The sequence below is a fragment of the Ambystoma mexicanum genome, chromosome 11 (genome assembly GCF_040938575.1).
Source record: "Ambystoma mexicanum isolate Mex_15411 chromosome 11, UKY_AmexF1_1, whole genome shotgun sequence".
NCBI lineage: Eukaryota > Metazoa > Chordata > Amphibia > Caudata > Ambystomatidae > Ambystoma > Ambystoma mexicanum.
This window is the reverse complement of record NC_090934.1, coordinates 1,115,480,633-1,115,499,006: the sequence shown is the minus strand read 5'-3', so window position 1 is coordinate 1,115,499,006 and position 18,374 is coordinate 1,115,480,633. Positions and strand designations below refer to the sequence as shown.

The 18,374-nt window shown below is 43.4% G+C and overlaps 1 protein-coding gene across 1 annotated transcript in view; it reads left to right on the top strand.

Moving 5' to 3' along the window:
• Positions 1-18,374, top strand: part of ETFA (electron transfer flavoprotein subunit alpha) — a 1,125,730-nt gene that overhangs the window by 1,094,198 nt on the left and 13,158 nt on the right. The gene's annotated exons all lie outside the window — the stretch shown is intronic.

Below are 18,374 nucleotides of genomic sequence, written 5' to 3'. Positions count from 1 at the left end.
AAACGTTTACACCTTTGAATTACTTAATAATTAATTGCTCGCTAATAGTGCTGCATACACATAATAACTTTACATCAGAACGTGCAGAATTGATCAAGGCCAGCAGACTTTAAAATATCCAAAACTATGAAGCAACAATTGTCTTCGTGCTGAGCCACGTTACGCTACGCTACCCAGCAAATCAAACAAATAAAAGTCATCTAAACGCACTCTAATATGGCTCTAAAAGTATCAGAAAATCACTTTTGCTAATCAGCTCGGAAATAGCTGGCACCTTCATTTGCGCACTCATTTGCTTCTACAGCTATGATACAGCTGGCACCTACATTTGCGCACTAATTCACTTGGACGTTTAGATCTTGTTCGTTTTATTCGCACATTTATTCACCCGATCGATCCTACGGGTAATTTGTCACAGAATTCTGTTACTGCCATATGTTACTTGTCATCACATTTCTTTCTTTAAAACGGCACATTTAACGTGGCATCTATTGATGTATTTATTTTTACCCCAAAAAAAGTTTCATTTCCAACGCAGATGAAAACCCTTGAAATCCCATAATTCTGCATGTCAACAGTGTCTGAAGTACTTCACCTACTCAATCTGTTGGCCGCAACTGCGAAGCCTTGAGTTCATTACCTCTGCAGCACTACATAAACAAACATCTCCAGGCCTTGCCTTTCACGTAAAAGAGAACGGGAAAAAACGTTCCTCAGGTGTTGCGTAGGGACGTTCACAATGACTTTCCTCCAATCTTCTTCGCACTCAGTGAACTATTGTTGTCATAGCAACAGAGCGTCTTTCCGTTCATTTGTAGGTCTACGTCATCATTTGCAGGCAATCACTCACAGAACAGAGCTCCAACGCCCACATAGCACTGCATTAACTGTCTCTCTGTAGCACGAACAGCCCCTCCAGAGCCTCACTGCTCCTGCCATATTCCTGGCCAACATTAAAGCAAATCTCCTCATTAACAGCAGGCTCCCACAGCACAGGCGTTTATTCTCCTACAGAATCAACATTCAGCCCGCACAACATCCCCTGGGGTAAGAGCCTAACATAATGTCATTAAATAGTTGGTGTTACATCCACTGTAACACGTCATGCTTTATTTTCAGAACGCCATGTGCGCTCCCTTTTCTCAGTTTCTTTAAAAGTTGTAGACACTTTAAATAATGCTGCAAGTGGACAGGGTCTCTCTTTGATTAGTCTTACCAAATAACCACAATGTTGTCTGAACTTCAGTATTTGACATAGCGGCAGGGCCCTTCTTTATTTCTGTTTCCCTTTTCTTTTTAGTGACGGATGGATGCTAGGGGCTGTCACCAAAAAGGGCCCATATTTAAATGCAGCTTATAAGGATGGTATTTTTGTCGTTGGGGGAACGGTGGGCGTCATCTTTGGGCTGCTCCCCCACCCCCACACAGCTCTCCTTACTGTCTGTTGCTGCAGTCTGTCTGCTTCTTTTCCCATGTGCATTTCTTTTAAGAAGTGATGGAGTACTCAAATACTGCTGCAAATCTGATTTGTACAACTTATCAGGTTTATTTGGGAGGAGCCCCCGTGGAGGCCAACCTTCATGTCTGGAGCATCTTCGTGTATGGTTCCATCAACATTCTGGAACCATACACGAACACGCTGTTATGGTTACAGAACTATATACATAATAGCTTAATGAATGTGTATACCTAACTAATGGAGAAAACATCACAACATCTTCCCTTCTATAGTAAATTTAACAAAATGAGTTTAACAGTATAACTGGTTGACATTTTTCCACAAAAACATTACTGTATATGTGATAGTATAGACTAAATTTCATTTAAGAAAAGGATACATTTTATCATGTATTGTATATCCTTTGATATACACGCTTCCTTGTGTTGCTGTAGGTTTTGGTCTCAGTTCTTTTCTTTAATAATAAACATAGTCTTGATTATAATTCCACACTCTTTTCCTGGCTCTCGAAGATGACTGAACATCTTCTACCGCGTGTGTTCCATTTTTTTCCATATTCTCTTGAGCATGAGTCTTGTTCATACATCCCAGGTCATTTGTCTTGTCTTTAAACATTTCTCCTTTTGTAATCAGTTCTCTCTCGTTCCTTACAACTTCCTCCTCCTTTGCCAAAATAATATTACATGACCACTTTTTTCCATCCTCTAAGATTACCGATTTCCCAGAACACTCCATTATTTTCTGGGGAGGACGAAATCTTGACTCTCCTTTCATCACTCTCTTGGGTTCTCACTCTAACCCAATCTCCTTTCTTAAAGTTGCATTCCTGAACATGTTTCTGTCTGTCATAATAGTTATTATATTCTTCTTGTTTTCTTCTTACTCTGTTGACTATTTCTTCCAAATTTATTTCCTTGTTCCTCCTTTTTGTTATCCATGCAGGCCTAAATCTGTTTGTGGCTATTCTCCCCCTCATCAAAGTAAAAGGTTCTTCTTCTGTTACTGAATGAGGGGTAACTTTATACGTGTTTAGCGCTTCCTTGAGTGTCTCTTTCCATGGTATGTTGTTGACAATAGCCAACTGAATGATACCCTTTATGAAACGATTCTTCCTTTCTACCAATCCATTTCCCATGGGATGGTATAAAGCTGTAGTGGTATGTTTGATTGCCCTCCCTTTAAGGAATTTTTGGATCTCATGTGACATGAATTGAGCACCATTGTCAGATATTATTTCTTGAGGCTCCCCTTCTCTGTTAAAAATGTCCTCTAAAAACCTCATAACCTTCACTGCCGATATAGATTTCTCCACAATATCACATTCCACCCATTTTGACGTATAATCAACCAGCACAATAAAATAAACTTTCTGTGGTCCTAAAGTTTCATATGGTCCTGCTATATCAATAGCCAGCTTTGTCCATACAGTACTTGGAATATCCACTGGTCGTAATGGTGTGGTGTGTGTTGTTTTGCTTTTATCACTTACTGCACATGCTGTGCAATCCTTAACAAGAGCCTCTAGTTCACTCCACATGTTGGGCCACCAATAAGCTTCTCTCACCCTTCTTTTTGTTAAGTTTCTTCCTACATGTCCTTCATGCGCTATTTTCATAATTCTCTCTCTCATCTTTGTCGGGGGAATTATCCGATCCCCTCTATAAACACATGTATTATCACTCGTTAATTCATCTTTTATCTTTTCCCAAGATTTGATGTTCTCCTCTGTATCTGTCCACCCATTTTCAATGGCTTTTCTTAACAGCCTCTGCTCAGCATCTTGTTCTCTCGCCTCAATCCATTCCTCTTTTGAAAAGCTTGGATGTATATGTGCTATGATGCACTCCATGTTTTGGTCATCTGTTAGTTCACCATTGTCTTCACATTCCATCGTGTCACTGTTGCATGGCAAGCGAGAAAAACAATCTGCTACTACATTTGTCTTCCCAGGGGTGTATTTTATACTGACATTGTACTGCATGATAATCAACGTCCACCTTCTTATGCGTGGAGAAGTCATGTGTGGTTTCTTCGAATTCAAAACATGTATTAGCGGCTTGTGATCAGTTCTGATTTCAATCGGTATGCCCCAAACGAGACTTTTAAAATGTTCCAGGACCCATTTAACTCCCAAAGCCTCCTTCTCAATGGTCGAATAATTCTTCTCGGCTCCTCTCAATGTCCTGGATGCAAAAGCAATGGGAACTACCTCACCGTCTTGAATTTGCTCCAATACACCCCCTAGGCCCATATTGCTGGCATCCACCGATATTCTGATTTTTGCTCTTGAATCAAACATTTTAAGTGCAGGCGCCCTATTGATTAATGACTTTACTGTCTCAAATTCCTTTTTGCATCCTCCAGACCAATCAAATCTCGTACCCTTGCACATCAAATTTCTCATTTGTTCCGTTCTGTCAGCATAATGATCCACAAATTTTGAATAGTATTCTGTTAATCCTAGAAAACTGCGGAGTTGATCTTTATTGAGTGGATCGGGAATTTTGAGAATGGTGTCAACCAATGACTATTTGGGTTTTATACCCTCTGCATTTATACAATGGCCCAAATAAGTTACCTCATTCTTCTTTATCTTACATTTTTCAATTTTGAGTGTCATGCCTTTCTGCTGTATGACCTGTAATACTCCAAATAACTTGGCATCATGTTCCTCCTCAGACATTGCTGATATTAAAATATCATCTTGGAAATAGTGAACTCCTTGAAGACCGTCAAACAGATAATGCATTAGTCTCTGAAATACCGCAGCCGCAGAGGCCAACCCAAACGGCATCCTTTTATATCGGAACGCACCCAAAGGTGTTATGAATGATGTTAAATGTCTGGAATCTTCATCCAACACTACCTGGTGATATGCCGACGACAGGTCAAGTGTTGTGAAAAACTTTGCCGGTTTCATCGTGGTCAACATCTCTCCTATATTTGGTAGGGGTGACGGTCCACTCAAATGTTGGCATTAAGGTGTCTCAGGTCGACACACATTCTAATTGATCCATTGGGTTTCTTGACAATAACAATAGGAGACAACCATTCAGAGCTTTCAATAGGTTCAATGATGTCTTGCATGCTCAATTTCTCCAGTTCACTTTTCAATGCTTCTCTGGTGCCAATGGGTATGTTTCTTACTTTGTGTACTACTGGATTTGCCCCTCTTTTGAGTATGATCCTATGCTTGAAACCTTTGAGAGTCCCAATATTATCATTGAAAACTTTGGGAAAGCTCTTGGCCAAATTCTCTGATGTACTACAACTACTTTCATTTATGCAAAGAATGGGCACATTTTCTCCTGGATGTATCCGGATTTTCAATGACGCTTGTTCCCACCATCCTACTATGGAAAATCCATCTTCAGCAACATATAACCTACAGTATGTCTTCCTTCCTTCAAAGTTCAAATGTACCCACACGTATCCAATTATATTGATGGGAGTCTTTCCATATCCAGTTGCTTTAATTTTTGTCAATTGCAAATCATCCATTTTCTTTTTCAGTATGTTCACATACGTGTCCACATCCACCATGGTATATGGTGAACCTGTGTCCACCATGACCCGCAATGTTATTCCATCCATTTCCATTGACACCCATGGTCCCACACCACTCTCAGTGGAATTGAAAGTAAGTATCTGTACCTCCTCTTCAAATCGGTTTGTGATTGCCAATAAGCTACTCGGACCACCTATTTCTTCTAGGGCTTTTATGCTTGTCGTGGCAGCACCTCTTCCTCTACTATATCGACCATTATATCTTGTATACCGGGTATTGAATCTGCCTCTGCCTCTGCTGTTTCGACACATCTTTCCAAAATGGCCTACTAGTCCACACCTGTAGCACTCAGCTGATACGGCAGGACAGTCCTTCTCTCCATTGAAATGTCTGAACCGACCACACTTGAAACACTTGTTAGCCGCTTTGTACGAACCATCTCTTTCTTGTCTATGTCCAACATCGACATCAGACTTAACTATCCTTTTGACAGTGGCAATCAAATCCTCTTCACTGCCATATTGACCATTAGTCATTTCTCTAACTGACTTTATCTCAGCAATCTCCATCTTGTTTTGCACTTCCTTCATGCTTTTTTCACCAAGTTCGATGGACCTGGCTATTTCAATTGCTTGATCTAACGTAGGATTCTTTGCCTGCCATAGGCGCTGCTGGATGCGTGGATCCGCCACATGCAAAACAAGTTGATCCCTCAGGTATTCCTCTGCCACTCCTGTAAAAGTGCACATAGCCAAAAGACCTCTTAAAGCAGCTACATAGGCATCGATACTCTCACCTTTATTTTGTTTCCTCGTAAAGAATCTATAACGTTCCAACACAACATTGGTTTTATTTCCAAAATGTTTGCTCAGTTTGGTAATTGCCACATCATACTTCCTGGCTCCAGTTGATGATTCACCACCTAGAACTACATCCGTGTGGTCTAATTCTGGCAAATTCCTGAAAATCCTGAGTGCTTCAGCACCTATGCTGTTGAGCAGCGTCGCCTCCTTCAAATCATCATTAAACTTGGATCCCCCTATCGCTCTTAAATATACTTGAAAATTGTCTTGCCACTGTTCCCATGGGCACACAAGATCTCCTGGCAGTGCCGAAAATTTCATTGGAGCAGCAATATTGTTCTGCATGTTGACCTTATTAACTTTTCTTCAAATGTGAGTTGCTTTCACTCTGAATGCTTTACTTCAGTTTTTTTTGCCTTGACAACAATCATTTATTTCCACACTGCCATGACATATTCAGTGTCCACCTGAATTCAATGAATATGTCCGTTTTATTTTTTATGTGTTTCTACTTCTAATACAGTGGATATTTGTCCATGTGCTGTGCCTTTAAATTTCTCACATCAACTTGAACGCTTATGCAGTCATTAATTCCCTGTGACATTACGGCTTCCAACAACGGGCGGTCCTTCACATCACATGTATTTCCTTTCGTGCGATGTGTGACCCGCTTCGTACGCTCTCCGGCACATAGCGTACTGTTTCGGCTCACCGCATATCGTCACGTGTCGTAGCAACTAGACCGCTTACAACAAAAATGGCGGCACGCAGAGCACGCACGCGGGTGCTTTGCTCTAATGTTCCGGCGGTTGCCCTGTGTCTCGAGCGGAGCTTGAAAGATGCCGATCAAATGTACGTGTTTTCAATTAGACGCTGCTTTCTTTCTCAACTCGCGCACGCTCAATATCCACAGCAATACTCAACTTGCCTTCCCAGTCGTCGTCGTGCCTTGCGCGCATCGTCGTGTACCGTGGGTCCAGGCCGCTTCCTTCTCTCCTCGTACACAACCAATCTTCCAGCGTTGTCACATCTGGGGGTCCCTCCCTGCAGACTCCTCGTCGCCCATTGTTAAGAAGTGATGGAGTACTCAAATACTGCTGCAAATCTGATTTGTACAATTTTTCAGGTTTATTTGGGAGGAGCCCCCGTGGAGGCCAACCTTCATGTCTTGAGCATCTTCGTATATGGTTCCATCATCATTCTGGAACCATACACAAACACGCTGTTATGGTTACAGAACTATATACATAATAGCTTAATGAATGTGTATACCTAACTAATGGAGAAAACATCACAACAATTTCCATCCCATCCTCATCGCCAATGTTGTAAATACCCTGGAATGATGAGCACTGTCCATACACAGACCAGCTGTGGAGCCATAGTAGTGGTCCAGGTAGCTTTATTGTACGTGGGTACATATATACACATCGCCAGTTACTTGTAGGGTATTTACAGAGGATATAGACAAGAGTGAGACTGATTAGCCCTCTTTATGCTACTTCGCCAATAGAAAAATATTTGTACATTAGCAAATGTGATGATGCTAACCCGCATTCCACATGATATATGGTGGAGTACACACTACACGTATGTCAAAAACATGGTTTATTTAATAGCCATCATATTACATACATAGACTTCTGTAAGATACATCAGAAACACAAAATTGGACAGCTTTGTTTTGTCATGATTGACGCTGATAAAAATGGAATAAAACAGGGTCCACAACTGCGGTACGGTAGACAAAGGACCAAGTTACAACACTTAAAAGACAAGGGGAGAGATACATTTAACAACACTAAGAATGAATCACAAAAGGTAACAATACAACAAACTCAATTAACATTTACAAAGGAAAAGAACCCAAAATGATTTATGTGGGTATCTTAGATAGTCGACATGTTTCAGCCTGCTTTAATATATTAGACACTATCACTAGTGTCATTTAACTCAACAGTTTAAGGCCATCTTCAGGACAATGATTTCTTCAAAATCAAAAAATGATTCTTTTTAACCTTGGTGGATGTTCATGAGTAATTGATCTACAAAACATATGAGGATATATCAGAAGTCATAGGGAATTACACATAATACAATTACTAGTACTTTCTAACCATCTCTGCCATGTAAACATATGTATTCTCTTTCTCAATATTACATAGTTCTGCACATAAATCAAAAGTACACTAGGTAGAGACAAACATATTCTTTCTTAATTGGCATAATGCTAGTAGTGCAAGACAAACTGTATTGGCTGCAGTTTCTAACTAATTTAGTGCCCTATATAAGTTCACACAGTAAAGAGGGGAAGCAATAGGGAACTAATCTTGGCGCTTCCACAATTATGACAAACAGGTAACATAATCAGTGCTATTAATAGATGCTCAGAAGACTAAATGTCAAGGCTACTATTGCATCTAGAACTTCTGGGCTGCCATCTGAATGCAGAAAAAAACAAACTTACATTTGACAAGATAGTCACAGTGAGCCACTCAAGGAAAAGTCGCATTGGGCGACCTTACATAAATTTGTGGGTGGCTCGGTCCCACTCCAATATGGGATACCTGCAAGGGCCATATGTGGCATTTGTTTGTTGCAAAATATATATATATGTTTATGGCTATTGCACGAAACCCACAATATTGCCACAAACTTACTTTAATATTTTCGTGTTCTGGCCCATACGTAGGCAGAAGGTTAAATGCTCAAGAGGTTTTCCACATTTTCATCTAAGTGCATAAGAAGCGGTTCTGTGAACAAGAAAGTTGCGTGTAATTATTTTAGATGGTAGAGCCAAGTGCAAGCCACCGTTGTTAATTGAGGGGGAATAAACTTACATTCAATTCTAAAAGCAGCCCCACAAGTCAGATTGGTAAATTCTAGTTGTGCGTCATAGATTTCATAGAATCTTATGTTCACAGGGCTGCTCACTAAAAAAGGAAGAGAACATGTTTTAGTTCAGTGGGCCCTATAAGTGTTATCTAAAGGGCCACCATTTTCTTTCAAAAATGCTGTGGTTGTGGTACAGCAACTTTCTAACAAGCGTTGAAAGGAAAGAAGAGGAGGGGCTTACCATCAGCACGGAACCAGCAAGGACGTCTTCTATCTCTGCCTGGTGGAGACCGACTGACGGTTTGGGGCAGACTTGAAACAATTGTGATTGCAGGTCACGTGATTACTCAATGACATGGAAAAACGGCTCTCCAGTCACATTATAATAGAAATAACACGTCACTCGGGGGCGTGGCCGCTGAGTCAGAAAAAAGGATTTGTGTCTTGCGTTCCGTGATATTATGAGTTTTTGAAATAAAAATGCCTCATCTTATTAAATGTGTGTACCTGATGTAATTATATCTCTTCATGTGTCTCATGCTTAATTAACGTGAAAGAACTTCCTTGTCACGTGATACCTCGTGTGTCAGGTGATCACATGTTTGCAGTCTTGCAATACTGCATTTACTATTATATACAGTTCAATGGTGTCATATTCAAATATATATATCTATAGACACAGTCTTCCATTACAGATGTCAGGTGCCATTATAATTAGTATCTGATGACAATTGTACGAGCCTCAATTCCTAAATAAAAGGCACAGTGAAGCTATGCAAACCACGTGCAGAGGACAAAAAAGTTGTCAAACTGTGCGGGGATGCTCGTTGGGATTGCTCGCAGTCACGGAGTACTGGTGAATCGTGTCTCACATGGTCGCGTACCTGCAGGGGTGCGATGCTGCATTAATTAATTTTTACGATGTTTGTTGGAATGACACTGATTAGTCCTATAGACAGAGCCTGAATGAGACCACTTGTTTTACATACTATGGTGATTTTGCATGGACTCAAAACTCCCACAAGGGACGGACCGTCTGAAGGGTACAGTGGTGGAACCAGTTATTAAAGGGTGTTCCACTCCACAGAGACATTAAGGCCCTGCTTAACTGTTGCCAAGGTGTAAATCCAGCGTTGCTCACAACGCGCCAACAGATTCTCTCTATTGCCCCCTCTGGGTGTCGCCGGGATTCTTTGGATTACAAACCAGAATAAATCAGTATATATTATTTTTTAAACCAGATCTGTGCTCGCAGATACGTTGTTTTATTGATCTTTGAGTTTTCTCAATATATAGCAAAATGCATGGACATTTAATTCCATACACTAACCAGTATGTTGTACAGTTAAAAGAAAATCCTGCAGTTGCCAGATTTTACCATTTAGCTCAATAGACGCGATATTTTTTGTCAGGGAACAAACTGAACATCGTCCACATTTAAAGTACCCTGCCACTGGGGGCAAACCCCATAGTGTGGTCTGTTGGTCAGTCTTTTGTTGTACTGGATATGTGTGTACTAGCATGTCCCTGTAGTTTGTCTTTTGAAGGCAAAACGGGGGATCGCTGGGTTAAAATCTGTGTTTTTTATCATATGCCAGTGTTTTTTGATGATACGTCTCAGTCCATTGCTAATTGGACTATATGTACTAACAGGTAATCTTGTCTTCCTTTCTGGTCTTATCGGGATTTAGGCACCTGTCCCTGTTTGCATGTTGTGCTCGTTTGTTGGCACGATGAATTGGTTTGCTCGGATACCCTCTGGCTTTTAGCCTCGATTTTAGATCTTTTCCATCTTGGACGTAATCGCTCATAGATGTACAATTGCATCTAATTTGGAGTAATTGTCCCCCTGGGAGGTTTTCGCAAAGGCTTAATGGATGGAAACTGGTATATTTAAGCAACGTGTTTTTGTCAGTGGGCTTGCGATGTAGAGTCGTGGTTAATGTCCCTGTTGTGGTTTTTCTGATCAAAAGGTCTAGAAACGCGACTTGGGCCAGATCAAAAGTCATAGTGAACTGGATACAGGCATCAGATACTAATTATAATGGCTCCGGACATCCGTAATGGAAGACTGTGTCTATATATATGTTTGAATATGACACCATGGAACTGTATATAATACTAAATGCAGTATTGCAAGACTGCAAACATGTTATCACCTGACACGCGAGGTATCACGTGACAAGGAAGTTCTTTCACGTTAATTAAGCTTGAGACACATAAATAGATATAATTACATCAGGTACACACATTTAATAAGATGAGGCGTTTTTATTTCAAACACTCATAATATCACGGAATGCAAGACACAAATCCTTTTTTCCGACTCAGCGGCCACGCCCCCCAGTGACGTGCTATTTCTATTATAACGTGACTGGAGAGCCGTTTTTCTGTGTCATTGAGTAATCACGTGACCCGCAATCACAACTGTTTCAAGTCTGCCCCGAACCGCCAGTCGGTCTCCACCAGGCAGTGATAGAAGACGTCCTTGCTGGCTCTGTGCTGATGGTAAGCCCCTCCTCTTCCTTCCTTTCAACGCTTGTGTTAGAAAGTTGCTATACCACAACCGCAGCACTTTTTAAAGAAAATTGTGGCACTTTAGATCACATTTATCAGGCCCACTGAACTAAAACATGTTCTCTTACTTTTTTAGTGTGCAGCCCTGTGAATATAAGATTCTATGAAATTTATGACGCACAACTAGAATTTACCAATCTGACTTGTGGGGCTGCTTTTAGAATTGAATGTAAGTTTATTCCCCCTCAATTATTAACGGTAGCTTGCACTTGGCTCTACCATCTAAAATAATTACACGCAACTTTCTTATTCAAAGAACAGCTTCTTATGCACTTAGATGAAAATGTGGAAAACCTCTTGAGCATTTAACCTTCTACCTACGTATGGCCCGGTACACAAAAATATTAAAGTATGTTTGTAACAATCGTGTGTGTTAAGTGCAATAGCCATACACATATATATATTTTTTGCAACAAACTAATGCCACATATGGCTGTTGCAGCTATCCCATATCTGAGTGGGACCGACTCACCCACGACTTTATGCATGGTCGTGAACAGACACTTGTGAAAATCTGCCCAATGAGACTTTTCCTTGAGTGACTCATCTTGTCAAATGTAAGTTTGATTTTTTTCTGCATTCAGATGGCAGCCCAGAAGTTCTAGATGCAATAGTAGCCTTGACATTTAGTTTTCTGAGCCTCTATTAATAGCACTGATTATGCTAACTGTCATAATTGTGGAAGCGCCAAGATTAGTTCCCTATTGCTTCCCCTCTTTACTGTGTGAATTTATATAGGACACAAAATTAGTTAGAAACTGCAGCCAATACAGTTTGTCTTACGCTACTAGCATTATGCCAATTAAGAAAGAATGTTTGTCTCTACCTAGTGTACTTTTGATTTATGTGCAGAACTATGTAATATTCAGAAAGAGAATACATATGTTTACATGTCAGAGATGGTTAGAAAGTACTAGTAATTGTATTATGTGTAATTCCCTATGACTTCTGATATATCCTCGTATGTTTTGTAGATCAATTACTCATGAACATCCACCAGGGGTTAAAAAGAATCATCGTTGGATTTTGAGGAAATCATTGTCCTGAAGATGACCTTAAACTGTTCAGTTAAATGACACTAGGGATAGTGTCTAATATAATAAAGCAGGCCGAAACATGTGGACTATCTAAGATGGCCACAGAAATCATTTAGGGTTCTTTTCCTTTGTAAATGTAAATTGAGTTTGTTGTATTGTTACATTTTGTGATTCATTCTTAGTGTTGTTAAATGTATCTCCCCCCTTGTCTTTTAAGTGTTGTAACTTGGTCCTTTGTGTACTGTGCCGCATTTGTGGACCCTGTTTTAGTCCATTTTTATCAGCGTCAATCATGACAAAACAAAGCTGTCAAATTTTGTGTTTCTGATGTATCTTACAGAAGTCTTTGTATGTAATATGATGAGTATTTAATAAACCATGTTTTTTTACATTAGTGTAGTGTGTACTCCACCATATATCATGTGGAATACGGGTTACCATCATCACATTTGTTAATGTACAAATATTTTTCTATTGGTAATGTAGCGTAAAGAGGGGTAATCAGTCTCACTCTTGTCTATATCCTTGGTGATTTTAGTTCCCTCCGAGTACTGATCCCCCATTAACAAAAAATTGGGAACTTAGACGATTACGGTAAAACGGGTATTTACAGAGTACATGGGAAGGCAGATCCAGGTAAACATCCAGTGGCACAAGAGACACCCACCGGCCATCCTCACACATCCAGCTCAGGCCCCCAACTGACATTAATGGAACACTCATACATCACACTCACTCAGCGTTCCGCTGAGCTGTCATCATCCACACACCAACATTCCATCAACATACATTCATGGCCAGTGAGAAGACAGAACAGTACCAACTCACATCATAACAGTCTGTAATTACACAGCATCCTATAGCTCCTCTTTTTAAAGATTGGCACAATTATTGCACTTTGTCAAGATTGTGACACATTCTCTGTCTTAGTGGTCCAATCAAACACCCGTTTAAGCAAGGGGTCCCAGAGAGAAAACTTGTCCCTAAACAGATCAATTGGCAATCCATCCAGCCCAGGGTATTAATGGCCTCTTTCACTTCAATTACAGCGAAGGTTATATGCATGCCTCATACTCCCCCAATTCACTGGAAACTAGGGATGCTTCTTTGCCCTTTTCATATATAAAGTACTGTAATACTGAAACCAGTCAGTCTGGGGGATATGACCTAACAGCTGGTTTTGTAAAAAGAGGTATCAAATATTTCTTTCTAATAAAAGAATATTCAGGACAAAAGAGTGCGATGGGCTGTCAAACAACATCTGGGCAAAAAGGACAGACTGCTGAATTACTTGGGTTGCATTCATGCTTCAGACTAGATATGGGCAGAATTCCAATGCGCAATTTCATAAAAAGTGTTCTCATGGATTTCGTCTGCATCCTAAATAACACAGATTTCACTCTCCCATTTTATCGCATACATCTTTTTAGTTGCAGCTTAACATTATTTGGTATGAGTTTTGGATGGTACCAATAAGTTCTCCACCCCATAGCAATCATCTCCATTTTTACAGCCATCAGCCACAGTAATTTCAAACTCCCTGGATGGTATAGAACATCTGACACAGCTTTTCTATAATTACCTAAATGACTGTTTGTCCATAGGTGGATCCATAGGAACACTGGCCAAGCACTACAGATCAAACCAATACTCTGCAAATCCATCTCCCAGAAAACCATGGCATTGGGAGCATTTATAGGCAGGCCCAGGATGTCTTTTAGAAATGTACATTCCGGGGACCACTAGGGGGCGCAGGGGAAGATGGCCGTCTAGGCTTGTAGCTTCTGTCCCCTTCACCAATAACGGAGATGATATAAGGCATCTGAGCCCAAAATTCCACGATCCTTATGCATCAGAGCACAAAAGGCAGTCCCTGGAGAAAACTGAGCCCTGAGCATACAGCAGAGGACCCAGGACCGCGACGTGCTAGCCGCGGATACCACTGGGAAGAGGCAAGGGACCGATGTAGCCCAGAATTTGCACACAGCTGCCATACCCCACTTGGGACGAGTGAACGACACTCGAGCAGTGGAGGAGACCAGGTGGATCACGGGGTTACAGACCAACCCAGTGAACACTCTCCCTCCACAGCCCACCCCACGGCTGATACGCGCGCACCCCACGCAGGAGAGGCATCCGCTGGGGACCCGCGGACACAGGAAGGGAGAGGAGGTCCACAGACTGGCAAAGGGCAACCCGCGAAAGGGAAAGCCCCAACAGACTTACAAGATCTCAGCAGTGCCCGGCCACACAGGGAGCGAGCTCGGGCCTGGCCTGGCACGACCGAGCAAAGTATTCGCTCCCCTGCACCTGGCAACAGCGGCGCGGCGCACCACCCGCCCAAGGCCGACTGAGGACAGACCAATGTAGCGGCCTCTCGCCAGAAACTCAAAACCGAGGTGGAATTAGACGGGAGGCCAGGCCAGGAATTGCAAGCAGTCGCCCAACCAGCAAACATGAGATATTGATGCTGAACGGCCAGCATAGAGCACAGGAGACGTTCATGCCCCCGGAGATCAGCAGTGAACGCGAGAGGAGAGAGGAGCCGCCAGTGCAGACACAAGGGGAGCCTGGGCCAGAGAAGCGATAGCAAGAGGACACAACCCTCATCCGGAACGGATTGGCCCCAAATGCACACGGGTGAAGAAGGCTTCCGGCGGACACTGTCAACCACCCCTCCCCCAGTACCGTAGGTCACACGAAGCGGCCCAACTGCAGTTAATGCCACAAGCCCCACAGTGAGGAGGGCCAGCAGACAGGGACAGGGCACATCCGGAGGCCAGGCTTGACTGAACTGGGGACACGCACACGCATGTTGGATCAGTGAAGCCTCCCCTGCCGAGGGGCTTCTAATAAGACCTTCAGAGGTGCTTTCTGGGCAGAGGGGAGGGAGGTGAGAGACACCCCCCCCCCCCAAACCAGAAGACTATTGTGCCCGAACCCAGAACGGTGCTCCCCACCTAAGAGCGCTGAGGTAAGGACCCACAGTGAGACTGGCCTGATCACCAATACACTACTGTGAGCAGGGGAGGAAGAGCACAGAACCAGGGCCAAAGGTGACAAGGTGGACAGCTCTACACCAGAAGGGGTAAGGGAGGAGACACGGCGCACACCCTCAAGCCTTAGGTGCTGGAGAGAAGATCCAAGGAACCCTCGGAGAGGGCCCCAGGGACGAGCATTTGTAACAACACCAACTCCGCAGACCCCACAAAATGCTGTTAAGACAGGAGCACTGAACATTGAGTGAAGGGGCCATCAGAGAGTGGAGTGCTCCGGAGGATGAGACAAAAGTGAAGGTAAATATGTCAAAGAAGGCTGAGGAACGGAGAGTTGCAACAGGACACCGGCTGCCAGCAAGAAGGGTGTAAAAGGAGCGTAGGAGAGATGACCAGAAAGCAGAGCCGGTGGGAACCGGACCGCATAGAACGGGAAGTGAGAAGAGCCGCACTAAAGGAAAGAGCTACGAAAACAAAGGGCAGTGTGGCAGGACACCACCGAAAAGAGGGAACAGCGGCAAACAAAACCAAGGCGACACAAATGTCGCCAGCGGTGGATATGTCCGAATTCTCCACAAAAGAAGACATGGGTCACATTCTAGCAGAGATCAAAGGGGACATACAGACCTCACGGGCAGAATGACGGCATTTGAGGACAAAGTGGAAGGACTTGAGCATAATCAGTTCAACGCAGACATGATAGAAATGAAGCTGGATGCAAGGATGACAGAACTGGAGCTAAGGCAGGAGGAAGTAATGCTCAAAATGGACGATCTAGAAAACAGGGAGATAAGGAATAACATAAGAATACTGGGCCTGAAGGAATAAGACAGAGAGACAGAGACTGGTGGAGGAGAAAGTCGTCAATCTGATACATCAACTCTTCGAAGCGGAGGGGGGGCAAGACAGTACAGCTGGAAAGGGCGCACAGAGGAGGCAGCCCTTATGGGAATGGCCTCTGCTCCATAGTGGCAAGATTTCTAAGTTACAAAGACAGGATGGAGGTCCTGAATAGAGCGGAACAACAGCGAGAAGTGTAATTTGAAGGTTCCAAAGTCACGATATACCAGGATGTCTCCAATCTCACACTAGCACAGCGAAGAAGCTGTAGACCCCTCACAACATGGCTGCGGGAGAGAGGAATTCGTTACAGATGGGGATACCCATTTTCCCTGCAATTTGAAGTGGAAGAAGTAGAGTATCGGCTGACATTGGCAGAAGAAGCAGAGCAGGCCCTGAGACACCTCACAGCAGACACAGAAGCCCAGCCAAGAAGCCCCTCTGACCCGTCCACAAGTGGGGAATGAACGAGACCTGCGCCCGGCCCGCAACGAAGGAGAGGGCAGACTGGGAGGAAGTACCTGAGACTCACCGGGCCCTCACCCTGAAAGGCGCCTAATATGCAGGAGCAGCGGTTAGAACGAGGCTCCAAGGACTAGCCTGTAAGTAAGTGAAAACTTGGAAACAAGAATCGGGCAGATGCCCAGTGTATTACTAGAGATTTGCTGGAGGGGAGCAAACTTTCTTGCTCCAAAGTGGCCCCTTGTGAGGGAGGGGGCGTCTCTGAGACTAATTTTCATCATTCCATGGTGGGGATCCGAATAGTTAAAAAGTTCTCTTACAGGTTTTAACAGGGGGTTTGGCACCAGGACAACAGGCACTGGGCAGGATGAGTGTGGTTGCCAGTCAACTGAAGTATGGGGAGGAATAAGGTCACCGACCAGAAGTAACAGCCACAAAGGAGAGGGGAAATGCACCTGCAATGGGGAAAGCTGATATAAGGAAGGGTCTAACAGTGGAGACATTTAATATGAAAGGTCTCAACTCCCCGACAAAAAGGTCTCTAACCGTGAGGGAGTTCCGGAATGCTCCACTAGACATTCTTTTCATAGAGAAAACACGCCTAATACAGGGGGAGGAACAAATGTTAAAAGGCGGTGGTATAAGACAGGTGCACTCGGCATCAGGGAGTGTCAAAAGAGGCGGGTCGGCATAATTCTTCAGACAATGTAAGCTCCAGGAATGTGTAGCCACAAACTTACTGTATGGAAGAATGTAAATCCTACAGGGTACTTTAGCAAGGATACTACTGGCAGCAATATATGCCCCCAACCAGGGACAAGAGAGTTTTCTAAGAGAGGCATTTGACAAATTTAAATTCATGCGCAAGCAAAAGCCGGGATAGAAAAGGCAGGGAGGGGAAGGATGAAGAGAAAGTGGAAAGGCGGGTTCACTTGGGAACGGCAATAGAGAGGCGGGGTCTGGTAGATGTACGGAGAAGCCAACACCCACGAGAAGAGGGTTACACCTTCTATTCAGTCCCTCACAAAACATATTCCAGAATTGACTACTTGCTCATAAACAGGAAACGGGGAACAGGGCTTGAGGGGGATGAGTAGTAGCATCAGGCCAGTCGGATGGACGGATCACGACATGGTCACTATGACCCTAGATGTGTCGGGCCTGTAGAGGCCCCAGGGCACGTGGCGTTGTAATGAGTCGCTTTGGGGCGACCCCATTTTTACCGACCAATTAGCCAAAGGTATTACAGATTACTTTGAACTGAACGACACCGGAGAGGTGAGCAACAAGGTGGTATGGGGTTGCGGGTAAGGCTACCTGGAGAGGCCTTCTAATTCGAGAAGGAGCTAGGCGGAAGAGAGAGAGGGGACTGAGGGAGGAGAAAATTAGGGAAGAGATACAAAGGTGGAGGAGAGGGTGCACGCCACAAAAGGAAACGCAGATGAGATCAGAGAGGAGTTGCTGTCCAAAAGGGCTGAGTTGAAGGCTCTGGGTATGGGAGAAACCCTATGGAAGCTAAGGTATTTGAAACAGAAATACTTGGAGAAAGGGGACAAGGCAGATGCGCTCCTGGCAGCAAGTCTCCGGACGCAGAGAGCAGAGAGATAGGTAAACAAGCTAATGGACCCCGGAGAGGGAGACCGGACTTCGCCGAAAGACATAGCTGAGGAATTTGTCAAATATTATGAGAAGTTATATGCGTCTGAGGCCACTAACAAGGACGATGCAGTGGGGGGGGGGGAATACCTCAAAGGGGTGAATGACTAGATTCACACTCCTGGAGATAGAACACCTAGAAAGTTCAATCACGGTAGAGGAAATAAAGGAGGCCATTGCACGCCTCCCAAACGTTAAAGC